Here is a 13,215-nt window from a genome sequence, read left to right as displayed (position 1 = left end):
GTGATGAGAACATCTAAAGAAAGCCCACTCACATTTGTTATGCTTTACACATGCGGTGAAGAATTTGAAAATAAGCTTCTATTCAAATGTGTTTCTTGCACAATAACTTGAACTACAGAACAACTCTATTTAACAATTGAGAAAGAGAAACAAACATCTTAGGGCTGCAATCAGAAATTGGTTTAGATCCAATGTGCATAAATATTATGGCAGAAAAAAAGGGGAAGAGAGAAATGCATTTGTTTAAATCAAATGGACCAAATCAATACCTACTCCACATCTACTTCTTGAGGATCAATCATGTCAAGGATAAATCTACAATTCAGGCAAAGCAGCATTTAGTTTTAATCTAACTTAGTCTCATTAACTTTGTAAGCTTTGGCCCCATTGACTTTTTGTGTTCTTAGAGTAAATGACAAAACACACTTTCTTATGCCAGAATGTTCTTGTAAAACATCTTTGTTTATGTCCATGTGGTCCTTTAATGTATTGATTTTTCATCAGGTGATTTAATACAAAAACAATGGAGCAAATTAAGTTCCTTTCAAACAGCTTCACTAACCTGACTGGGAACAAGTAAGAAGCACAGAATTTTCAAAACACTCTACTCTTTATTGTTAAACTCCTACACATATTGTCTATCCTTAATATATACCATAAGGCACACCTAGTTTTTGGAGGAGGAAAACAAGAAAAAAAATATTCTGAATCCCAGAAGCCAGAACTGCAAGAGGGATCTGGCTTCTGGGATAGCCTCTTGTCCTGGCTTCTGGGATAGCCGCACACAGCCTCTCTCAGGCAGCAGGAGGAAGGCTCCCCCAAGAGCCGCACTCCCTTTAAAGAGCCGCACACAAACTCCACACGGCTCTTTAAAAGGGAGCGCTGAGCAGAGCCTCCCGCCTGCATTCGCTCCATAAGACGCACACACATTTCCCCTTACTTTTTAGGAGAGGAAAAGTGTGTCTTAATAGAGCGAAAAATATGGTACTTTGAAGCTTCAAAGCTTATACATTTCAGTAATCCTTGAGAGTCAGCCAGGCGCAAAAAAGTGGGATCCAGACTTTTTGAAGTGTTCGCAAATGGAGAATCTTTAGGCACAAAATGCACCTGGCTCCTTGCTAATTTCAAACCCTGTGAGGAACAGGGGCAAAGCAACTGCTTATATACATTTCTGAAGGCCTGGGCCACTCCCACTGCCAACGTGATTGGCTGTCTAAACTTCCAAGCTGCGAATCACAACTCAAGAGTTTAAGGGCCAATGGCAGAGGCCCAAATCCTGAAATGTTCTGTGATGGGATATCATGTATTGAATTTGAACACAGGGGCTCAGAATCCTTAGTCCAGACTCAAGCTCAAGCAGACACAGACCACTGAATACATAACAGTTAGAACTTGCCTGGGATCATGATGCTTTGGGACTGAGAGGCATGGAGTCCAGACTCCATTAAAACAACAACAATGGACAACATTGACATTGATAAGTGAAAAGGAGGCCACCACAGAAGGAAATATGATTAACTCCCCTCACTTCCTCCAATGTTGGGAACACAGTAGTAATAATCACAGCACTGCCATATGTGTTTGTATTTTTCTAATATCTTTCTTTCTCCAAGTTGTGCCAGACTCCCAGGGTCTTCTTGATCATATCACTTCCACCAGCAAGAGCTTCCCTGAAGAAGAATAAATTTAGCTGCATGGCAGTATGAGATACTTTCACTTTATTCCCAGCAGACATTAGGCCTATTGGGCATCCGATACTCCTATATGATCAGAATTGTGTGAGATTGCTGGGAGTATTTCCTCTGTTGTGTCTCCCCTGTGTCTGGTCACGCTAGTTTCCATATGAAGATGTCTTGTGGGGAGCCTGCTGTACTCGTGGGAGCTCCCCACACAATTCCAAACACTGCACAATCAGGGTTTTAAATTGTACATGGAGCTTCCCCAGGTACACTGACTCATAACTGCAGACATTTGTCCACCAGCACATAAAGGGTGCTTGGGGTAGGAAGAGGGATAAAACAGAAAGCGGTGAGGAAGCAAGCTCATCCCTGCTCTCCCTTGTCCAGTTCTAATCATATGGTAGAACTGAATGTCCAAAATGGAGCAATTAAATCCTTGGATGTGAAACCAAGGTTCTGTACCAGTATGTAGACCAATATTGATTCTTTTGTGAGATCCTAATACACATACACTGAAGATTACCTCTGAAGCAAAAGTTCAATTCAGATAGCAAAAGATATCAAAGTCTCCCCCTTGATTTGGAAAACAGGAACACCGTGGACGTTTTTACAATCCCTCCTTCTCTGTCATCTTCCCTGTTATGCATAATTACCTTCTGCCTCTGCATGTTTTGTGAGTTTTTGTATCTGGATCAGGCTATCTGTGATTTAGTACTGCAAACTAAGAATTGCCTGCAAACCATCACTGGAAACCAGCCCTGGAAGAAGGTTGCAAATCATGGTTTGGAAGGCTTTGAATCACGTCCAAAATACATAGCAGCTCACCTATGATGGCATGGAAGAACAGAACACAGCATTGGCATTAACATCATCTAAATAACTAACTTCCACAAGCAAGTATTCCCTTAGGCAATTATGAGCCTACTGCAGGCAGTTTACATAGCACTTTGGTCCAACTATTTTCAGACTCGATTAGCATCACAGCATAACATTAGTGACACAACATTAGTAACATTCATTTCATAAGGAACAAATCGTTATACAACATGTAGTGTAATTAATGTTAGAAATAAAAATAAATGCCAGGAGGAACCAACAGTTGGGAGTGAGAATGTTGTAAGGGAATGTTCTCAAAAACTATGAACCCCATACTCTAATTTTACATAAAGCATTTTTAAATGCTAAAAATGAATCATTCAAAACTATATAAAGAGAACAAGAAAAGGCAGGAAATAATTAGTGAATGCGCTATACAGAGCCAAAAATGAAAATAAGTACACAATAAATACAAAATTAAAAAACAAAAATATGGATATGGATTATGGCAATATTAAACTAGATTGAAAAATCACAAAATATCAAGGCATGTTCTTAAAAATAACCTTGCATTAAAGTATTTCTTCTTGCTTCAGCAGAATCCCATCAAACTCAATGGAGTTACTCCAGAGTAATTAATTGAAGTACATTGTGTTAATGAGATATATTTTTCCCTGCTCAGAAATTGCTCGTACTTGTACAATATTGCTGCAATTTGCTTGTGGTGGTTTCAAGGGTGCTTAGATTCTGCAACTGAATATATATTCAGTTCAACAGTGCCTTACAAGCTCGTATTAACATAAGATATATTATGTTTTCTTTTCTGAGGACACAAAAAGTAAAGCAAATGGAGCCAATGTAATACAGTGGGCAGAAAAGGACTTAGAGGTGAGCTATATATCCATCACCATGAAACTTACTGAATGATGACTGTGAGTCAATTACTCTCTTTCAGACTAACCTATCTCACAAGTCAGATCCCTTGCAGTTTATATGTACCTCCCAAGTCTCTCCCAGATAATGGATAAAATGGAGGCATATACTGTATGCTGCTTTGACCTCCCTGAAGGAAGGTGGGCTTGAAATGGAATACACAGTAATTCTTAGTAACCGAACAATATTCTTTAGTAACTGTGCAAGATGATAATAATTAAATGGAAGCCAGTTCATACAACAGGTTAAAACTTAGAAAGCCTCCCAAAGCAGGCTGATTCAGAAGAAGATGAGCCACAAACTCAATGGCTCAATTCTAAACATAGCTTTATATGAAGGGAATGTACCCTGGTAAGCTCTACCCACAGTTAACTAACAAACTAGGATCTGAAACTACAGTTTGAACTAACACTGGACAGAACAAGCCAAGTTTCCAACATTCAAAGGTTATGAGATATTGCAGTGTGTTCATACCAGAAACTTAACTTCCTTTCCTCTAGTGCAAAGGCAGAGATAACGAGTGAAAGTTATAAGAATGCACCAAATTGTCCTCATAATACTAAACTCTGGTTTAGTATTATGAGTCTATGCTTTTCCATTCATCTGAAACAGATCAATGTGTGTTGGAGCATTACTTTACTACCCCAAATCGTCATTATGCAAATAAATTCTTAAACGGAACTAAAGCTTCAATCCTAAACACATTAAAAGACAGTAAGGGAGCAATGTTACAAGAAGGTGGGCTAAAGCCAGACCAGAGTAAATTAAGCCGGCATAAAGTACACCAGATCCAAACTCTATTCAGGAGCAGGCTTGTTGATGGCTGAGGCAGCCTAAACCTAAACAAGCCTTTGAAAGAGTATTTGAGTTGCACCACCTGTTTTGCTGGCTTACTTTCTTCCTGTTTGCCAGGTCACATGACTGAGCTGAATCAGTTTTGGATCCCCCCTCTGCCCCACCCCTGCCACGCCCCTTTTTCATGTTTACACTGGCTTAAGATCCACAAGGCTGACCTCAGACAGCTGGGATGGGAAAAATACACCCAGGTATCTCTAACTGAGCCAAATATAGGGAGTTAACAGGATCCTGCTGACCCAGCTGCAGCTCCACTGGATCCAGATCCTAATTCCGCTTATCCCAGAAGATCTTGTAGCAAGGTCAGCTTTCATGAGGGTAAACCTTTACAAAAGGTACTTGGCTCCTATGAGATATAGGTCTGCTTTCATAGATTACTACTATTATGATGGCTGGAAAGATAGCAGTTTACCATCTGAACCCATCCCATGTAAGAAGAGCCTTACAGCTTAATTGCAATTTACTCATGGAGGTGAACAACTTCAATAGAATTCAGTAATAGGTGCGAAAAAGATTGTAGCCTCAGCAGGTCAACCCAATTATCTTGTCTTTGATTATGGGCATTTGTAAACGTCACACAGGAACGGTGCAAAACTCTACCCAGATTTCTATTCATCTTCTGTTCTGGTCTTCTAGGAATTACGCTGTGCAGTCCTATGCATCTTTACTCAGAAGTAAGCCCCTGTATGTTTAATGGGGCTTCCCTACTTGTAAGTTGTTAAAGATTGCAGCCAAACTGGGGTGGTTTTTTGTGTTTTTATCTTAACTTATATCCCAAAGTTGCTTACAACAATAAAATACACATTGAAATGAAACCAAATCCTCAAAATGCATTAAAGCACCATCAAAAGAAACAACCAACATCATAAACGCAAAAAAAAATCCAAAATCAATAATAGCAGCAACTCCAAAAACCAAATGAGCATACGGTAAAAGGAAAATTGGCCTAAACATATTCATAATGGGTGGTAGTCAATGAAATTTTATTCAGAGTAGACCTATTGACATTAGAACACAACTAAATGTGAAGGCATCACTGTATTGGGTAGTTTTTAATGTCTGATATTTTATTATGTTTTAATATGTACTAGAAGCTGCCCAGAGTAATTGAGGAAACCCAGCCAGATGGGCGGGATATAAATAATAAAATTGTTGTTAAATTAAGTCCATTAATTTCAATGGGTCTACTCAAAAGGTCTTCAGCTAAGGGTCTTCCTAGAATATCACATTACCTGTATGGCCAAACACCTAAAACATATTAAGTGTCAACGTTTGGTGAATTTCAACCAGGAAAGCATTCCACAGAGCAGGGTAAGAAAACAGAATACAAAGATGTATTTTGGTACATCAACCATAACTCTCATTACTACATGAATTTCTCTAGTTCTTTTATATAGCAATCTCTATAAAAGGCATATAAAAAGACATTTACCTATTTGTTCTACTTGTTCTTGCGAATCACACATATTATCTCACTGATTAAGCTGGTATTTATCACATTTTCCAGAACTCCCAACATTTCATTTCAGAAAAGGATAAATTATCCTTGCAGAAATTACCTTTCAAATGAACAACTTTTTATAGTTTCTCAGAAGCAGTCTCCGTCTCTGAATGTCCTAGGAGTAATAAAGATAAGCTGTGTCCTTCACATGCAGAAAGCCCTATCTCTTCAGTGAAGCTCACTTGTTTTGATAGGAAAGGATTTATTGTTCTAATAACTATAAATCATATCTTTAAAAAAACACCAAAAACCAAATGAACTATAAATGGAAATTAATTAAAAGTGTAGTTAAGTGCAACAGCACACAAATCTCAGCAATTGGTATTCAGAGGTGGTGGAACAAAGTCATTGTGGTGAGTAGTTATTGCTATTATTATTATTACCACCCTTAGGTAATCTTGTATAATCCTCTTTTAAAGCCATCCAAGTTGGTATCAATCTTTTCAATTTGAGGGAGTTAAACTCCATAGTTTAACAATGCAATGAGTGAAGAAGTGTTTCCTTTTATCTGTTCTGAATCATCTAATGTTTGGTTTCATTGGATGTCCCAAATTCTGATGCTATGTGGGGATGGATAGTTTCCACACTTTTGTCAAACTACGTACAATCTTGACATCTCTACCCATTTTAAAAAATGAAAAAGCCCTAATTGTAACCTTCCCTCAAAGTTGACAGCCCCCTGATCATCTGGGTTGTCCTTTTCCGAACCAATAGCCAGTCTTAGTGGCTGTTCTTAGGGACAAGATACATGTTTTTCATAGAAAAGCAGCAATTTCACCTTTGAATTATTTGAGAGTTCTCAAGTTGATGCCATCTGGGATTGGTGATTTGTCAGTAAGACCTAGAACTTCATCTTCTCACCACAATCTGCCTCAGCTCCTCAGACTACCTTCCTGAGAAAGTTATTTCAAATACTGGAATCTGCCCTTCATCTTCGAATCTGAAGACAGTTGCAAAGAATTAACTCAGCTTCTCTGCAATCTCCTTTTCCTCCTTTAGCACACCTTTCACTTTCTTGTCATTCCAAACATCCATCAACGTCCTTGATTATTCTCCTATTTCCAATATATTTAAAGATTTTTTTTGCGAATGGTCTTTATGCTTTCAGCAATGTGCTCCTTGAATCTTTTTATTTGTTTGTTTTTGCACCTGTGAGCACACATGAGGTCTTCCTTGATGTTCACAGAGTCCCCTCCCTCCATCAAAATTGCTCTTCAATGAGTATTCAATTATAGCCAATTGAATAGGTTGCAATGTGTGCTTGGTTGCAGTAGGTTAGGTGGCCATTATAGTTTCTGTCCTTAGCAGATATGCCCACAGGCCAAAAGAGAATGCTGATTCCTGCCTTACTATCTCCTTGCACTGCATTTCTTGTGTTCTCTTTTTTTGTTCTCCCCATTTGGACAATACTTCCATTTTTGGAAGGAAGTCTTCTTGCCTCTAATAGCTTCTTTGACACATTAAATTAACTCCTTCCAGTAGCACCTTAAAGACCAACTAAGTTAGTTCTTGGTATGAGCTTTTGTGTGCATGCACACTTCTTCAGATACACTGAAGAAGAAGTGTGCATGCACACTGTATCTGAAGAAGTGTGCATGCACACGAAAGCTCATACCAAGAACTAACTTAGTTGGTCTTTAAGGTGCTACTGGAAGGAATTTTTTTTTGTTTTGACTATGGCAGACCAACACGGCTACCTATCTGTAATTAAATTAACTATCCTTCCTGATCTGCAGCATACATTCGAGCTGAGCTTTTATTATTGTGAAAGAGAACGTATTACTGAATAATTTCATCGTATAATTCTGAATTGCCTGGTGCATTCATCATGATCACAGTTCTCGCACCTCAACTGGGTACACCTTTGATCAAATTCCTGCAAGCTACCTTACTCCAGAATGTTGCTGACTTTCAAGATTTTGCCCCCAGTTAGATGGGGGAAGAAATATGGAGAAAGGAACGATTACAACAGGAGATTACAACAGATACTATGGAAAATACATTGTGTGGATTTAAGCAACTGGTATGAGATACTTTGGATATTTGTGGTCAAATGGTTGAGAACTTAATGGACCATGGAAGCATCTAGTAAAATTAGGATGAACAGATTGTCAGAAAATGTTCCATCTGTTGAGTGGCTAGCCTACTCAACCTGAATGGCAGGAGTTTGACCTATGACATTCAGAAAGTAGATTTCCTTCCTGCAACCAACAATAAAATCATGGTATCTTACAGTAATAACTCTAAATTCCTCACATGCAGTCAATGCAGAGCTACTCTTTCCCACCTAGTCACAAGTATTTAAAAATAAAAAAGGGTATTAATGCTGCATTTCAATTAATAGCTCTCATTTGCAAGCCCTGCATGGTGCTTTGAAGTCCCAACTTCAGAACTTCAAAGCACCCTGTCACCTGACATTATTGTGACATCAGGTGATGGACGGGTGGGCAGCCTCACCCACGGGGCTATGTTCCAATAAAGATCTGCCTGCAGTGCCAAAAACAGGTTCCGCACCCCTGATTTACAACAAAGCAGCTCCACTAACAGCTGAAACCTAATGAAAGAATATGTGCCAATGTTTCCATTTTCAACCTCAAAGGGAAAATCATTCATGCTTTCCATTCACTCAGACCCTTACTAATAAGCAAGACCCAATCATTCATCTATCACATAAAAGCCTGAGATGGCCAGCAGTTATTCCTTTCATATTATACCCATTTCTAGAGGGTTAGCCAACAATCTGGGTTAGTCTGCAGCAGCAAAAGCAGTGAATGGTCTTGGGCACCTGATGTCATCATAAATTGAAAGATTGACTAGAAATCTATTGGCTTTCACGTTGTGGGAGCTGTGAGAGCTACAGCAAAACTTTTCCTTTCTGTGTCTTAAATGTGCACAGCACAATGGCCTCCCCCTAGGTCTAAGCCAGGAGCCAAAGTAAACAAGGAAATCCAAAGTAAGGGATGTAAGGAAAGAAAACTCAAAGAGCAGCAGTGCGGTACCCCTCCCAAAAAAACCCTTGGAGATCAACAGGTTCATATTGTGACATGAGGGGGGGAACCCCCACTGGAAACAAAGCTGCATTTCAGTCACAAGGTGCTTTTCGACTAGGATTTGGCTTTCTTTTGACAGCCACGACACCCCACCCCCCAAAAAAAAGAACTTCCGAAATCCACAGCTATATAGGTAGGTTGTGCGTGTTTCGTAAAGCGGGGAGAGAAGAAACGCAGGCAAAATGCCATTTCCAACCCAAGACGCGCTCGAGAAGCAGACAACCGCGCCACCCCCTCGATAAGGCAGGTGCGCAAGGGGAAAGCGAAACCTCCAAGCAGCGCGGCGTTGCGCGTTGCGTTCAAGCAGAGGGAAACTGCCTCCTGGTCCTTGCCACCTCCCTCCAAACTTTCCCGGGCAGTGGGGATCCGGCCTCCCCTCCGTCTCCACTTCCCAGGGGGTCGAACCTTTCCATCCAGGCGCCCCTTGATTTAGCTGCGCCCCCCATGCTACGCCGGGGGTCGAGGAGGAAGAAGGAAGTGGTTGCCTGCCCATCCCGAACCTCCCTGCCCGGTTCCCGGGGAAAAGAAGATCTTAGCAGAGAGAGAGAGAGGCTGGCAAAGCTAGGCGAGGAGCGAAGAGACGCCGTGCCTGGGAATGGGAATCACTCACCGCGCGCCCGCGCGCCCTGAACCCGGCGGGAGCAGCGCCCTTTGGAGCAGCCGAGAGAGCCCTCTGGAGCTCGGCGGGGAACTTCATCAGCTGCCCTTCCTCGGAGCCGGGGAGTCTTTTGCTGCCGGCGCCGCCGGTTCCCCTTTGGCGCGCCGCTCTCCGCGCTGGCTCGTAGGCTCCACCAGTCATAAACAGCAGCAGCGGCGGCAGCGTCCGCCGCGGAGAAGGAGGGCGCACGGAGGACCAGGGCGATGCCACTGCTGCTGCTACTGCTCTGCTCCACCCTGCTCGGCAGCTGAGCTGGGACCGTCACCCAGCAGCCAGGGTGGAAGCAGGAGGCGCTGCGCGGCTGCACCAGGGGCGCCCACAGGGTCCTAGCGCTAGGATGGCGCATCTCCGAATGGGTGCGTGGGTGGGGGATGGAGGGAAAAGGTCGCACGCGCACATACATTGTCAGAGAATCATAGAACTGGAGAGTGAGCCCGAGGGTCATCTAGTCCAACCCCCGGCAGTACAGCAATCTCAACAAATCATACATGACAGATGCTTAAAACCTCCAAGGAAGAAGAGTCCAACACCTCCTGAGGGGGTCTGTTCCACTGTCGAACGGCTCTTTCTGCCAGAAAGTTCTTCCTGATGTTTGCTGGTACAGTGGTACCTCGGGTTAAGTACTTAATTCGTTCCGGAGGTCTGTTCTTAACCTGAAGCTGTTCTTAACCTGAAGCACCACTTTAGCTAATGGGGCCTCCCGCTGCTGCTGCGCCGCCGGAGCCTGATTTCTGTTCTCATCCTGAAGCAAAGTTCTTAACCTGAGGTAATATTTCTGGGTTAGCAGAGTCTGTAACCTGAAGCATATGTAACCGGAAGCACCACTGTAATGTCCTTTCTTGTAACTTGCAGCTACTGGTTCAGGTCCTAGCCTCCAGAGCAGGAGAAAACGAGTTTGCTGCACCCTCCATGTGACAGCCCTTTAGATAATTGAAGATTCCTATCACCTGTTTTCTAGGCTAAACCTACCCAACTCCCTCATAAAGCTTGGTTTCCAGACCCTTTATCATCCTCCTCTGCACACATTCCAGCTTGTCAATATCCTTCTTTACTTGTGGTACACAGAACCATGGGCATAGCCAGGATTTTTTTGGGGGGGGGGGCAGCCAAAGTTGGTGAGCCTCCCTGCTCCCCCCCCCAGATCCATGCACAGAACTGGACACAGGTGTGGTCTGACCAAGGCAGAATAAAGCAGGACTATTCCTTCACTTGATAGGCACACTATATTTCTGTTGATGCAGCCTAAACTAAGATTAACCTTTTTTGCTGCTGCATCACACTGTTTACTCATGTTAAGACCCCTAGATCCTTTTCACATGTACTGCTGGCAAGACAGTTGTCCCCCCTCTTACATTAGTGCAGCTAGTTCTTCCTGCCTAAGTGCAGAACCTTACATTAGTCCTTATTGAAATTCATTTTCTTAGTTTGTTCCCAGTTCTCCAATCTATTAAGGTAATCTTGCATCCCATTTTTTTCTTTGACAGCATTGAGTATCATGAGTATATTACGAGTATATTTTAATGATCATATATCTTATTCAAACCCAACTGAAAATAAAAGCTGCTGCCTTCTAGCTGAACTCCAGTCCACAAAAGCCTATCAGGATTTTGTATAGTTTTTGTTTTTATTATTTCACATTTATAACCACCCTACCTCCCCAAAGGGAGCCCAGGGCAATGCACCTTAATAAAATTACATAAAAGCAATTTAAAACAGCACTAGACGATATAGCAAGACAGCAGTTAAAACCATCAGTGTAAAAACTTCACAAAACTATTAGTCATAAGCCAGTATAAACAAGAAATGGTTACATTTAATGTAGCAGAAAGTTAAAGTTAAAATTTATGCAGAATAAATGTAGTGACCATTCACAAGAGTGGTAACTAAGGTAAAGGTAAAGGTACCCCTGCCCGTACGGTCCAGTCTTGACAGACTCCTGGGTTGTGCGCCCATCTCACTTAAGAGGCCAGGGGCCAGCGCTGTCCGGAGACACTTCCGGGTCACGTGGCCAGCGTGACATCGCTGCTCTGGCAAGCCAGAGCTGCACACGGAAACGCCGTTTACCTTCCCACTGGTAAGCGGTCCCTATTTATCTACTTGCACCCGGAGGTGCTTTCAAACTGCTAGGTTGGCAGGCGCTGGGACTGAGCAGCGGGAGCGCACCCCGCAGCAGGGATTCGAACCGCCGACCTTTCGATCATCAAGTCCTAGGCGCTGAGGCTTTAACCCACAGCGCCACCTGTGTCCCCAAGAGTGGTAACTAGCGACCTGTTATTGGTAGCAATAGTTTTGCAATTGAGTGCTAGTTAAAGTAGGGCTTAGAATTTAATCAAGGTAAATGTTAAAATATAAGCCAGGCCTGTTTCCTGATCAGGAGATGAGCCATTTAGAGAACAAGGGGAAGCCATTAGGAAAGACAACTGGGGGGGGGCATTTGCCAAATGGCAAATGGGAGAGGCCCCTCCCTCAACTCAGAGTTAGTAGACAAAGTCAGAGTTTGAAGTAGAGTTTTTAGAGTCGAATTTGTGTGATGTGACCTGGAGAAAAAGGTGGCAGCCAGTTAAGGCCAACAAGCTGGAAAGAGGGTCAGAGCATGATAGTTTTGAATCCAGAGCTGCATCTATGGGAGAAGCAAACCTTTTTGGGGTGATTATGCTGTGAGCCCCACCATTGTAGGTTCAGGTTGTATATACCCTATTGGCTTGAATATAAGCCTCACTTTTCCCCCAAATTCTGACCGTGAAAAGGTAAAGTGTGGCTTATGTTCGTGACCTCATGGTATGCAGCCAGGAGTGCGGAGCAAACAGTGCCAGAAGGGCAGCAAAGCAGCGCCTGCCCCATGTATAGTCCCCCATGTTTTCCCCCAAGGCCAGGAAGGGAGAGAACGAGGATGGGAAAAGGCCGTAGGCAGTGCAGCGTGGGTCCCCCCGCCCCCAGTATGCAGCCAGGAGCAGCGAGGAATGGAGTGGCTTATATTCGGGTCTTTTTTCTCCCCCCCCCCATTTTAAAGGTGTGGCTTATATTCGGGTGCGGCTTATATTTGGGCCAATACAGTGGTACTTCAGTTACAGACGCTTCAGGTTACAGATGCTTTAGGTTACAGATTCTGCTAACCCAGAAATAGTACCTCAGGTTAAGAACTTTGCTTCAGGATGAGAACAGCAATTGCATGGCGGCGCAGCGGTGGGAGGCCCCATTAGCTAAAGTGGTGCTTCAGGTTAAGAACAGTTTCAGGTTAAGAAGAGACCTCCAGAACAAATTAAGTTCTTAACCCGAGGTACCACTGTACAGTATGTGTAAATAAACCATATATCATAAAGACACAACAGCCCCATTCCCAAAAGGGCACAAGAACCCTGGGTAAGTGTGCCTGGAACCCCTGCAATCAGAGATTGGGCTGGCATGCAACAAGATGTCCTTTTACTGCCTAACATCCTTTAATCCGCAATGACACCATTAGAAATAAAAAGCCTTTCACATTTGGAAAGTAGGAGGATCATGGTTTCCTGATGGTGCAAACCTGCTATTTCTAGTCCTGGTGAATCATGATGGAGCAGACTTTACATGTGTCACTGATCAAAGCCATAGTATTTCCTGTCCTGAACCTCACCCCTTAGGAGGAAAATCACAGATGGAAAAAGGGAAGGCAATTTTATTTCTTTGCAATTACAATGTAATGGCTCTGGTTGGAAAGTTTCTACAGCTTATGATGTGTCATATGGT

The 13,215-nt window shown here is 42.7% G+C and overlaps 1 protein-coding gene across 1 annotated transcript in view; it reads right to left on the bottom strand.

The window, feature by feature from the left end:
- SPSB4 (splA/ryanodine receptor domain and SOCS box containing 4) overlaps positions 1–9,756 on the bottom strand; it is a 179,783-nt gene extending 170,027 nt beyond the window's left edge. The window contains exon 1 of the mRNA XM_081910581.1: positions 9,445–9,756. The gene's annotated coding sequence lies outside the window, so the exon portion shown is untranslated. The remainder of the gene's footprint in view (positions 1–9,444) is intronic.
- Positions 9,757–13,215: the final 3,459 nt, after the last annotated feature.

Source organism: Podarcis melisellensis, assembly GCF_964234715.1.
Source record: "Podarcis melisellensis genome assembly, chromosome: 5".
In the NCBI taxonomy this organism is placed as follows: Eukaryota; Metazoa; Chordata; class Lepidosauria; order Squamata; family Lacertidae; genus Podarcis; species Podarcis melisellensis.
This window is presented reverse-complemented; position numbering and strand designations above follow the sequence as displayed.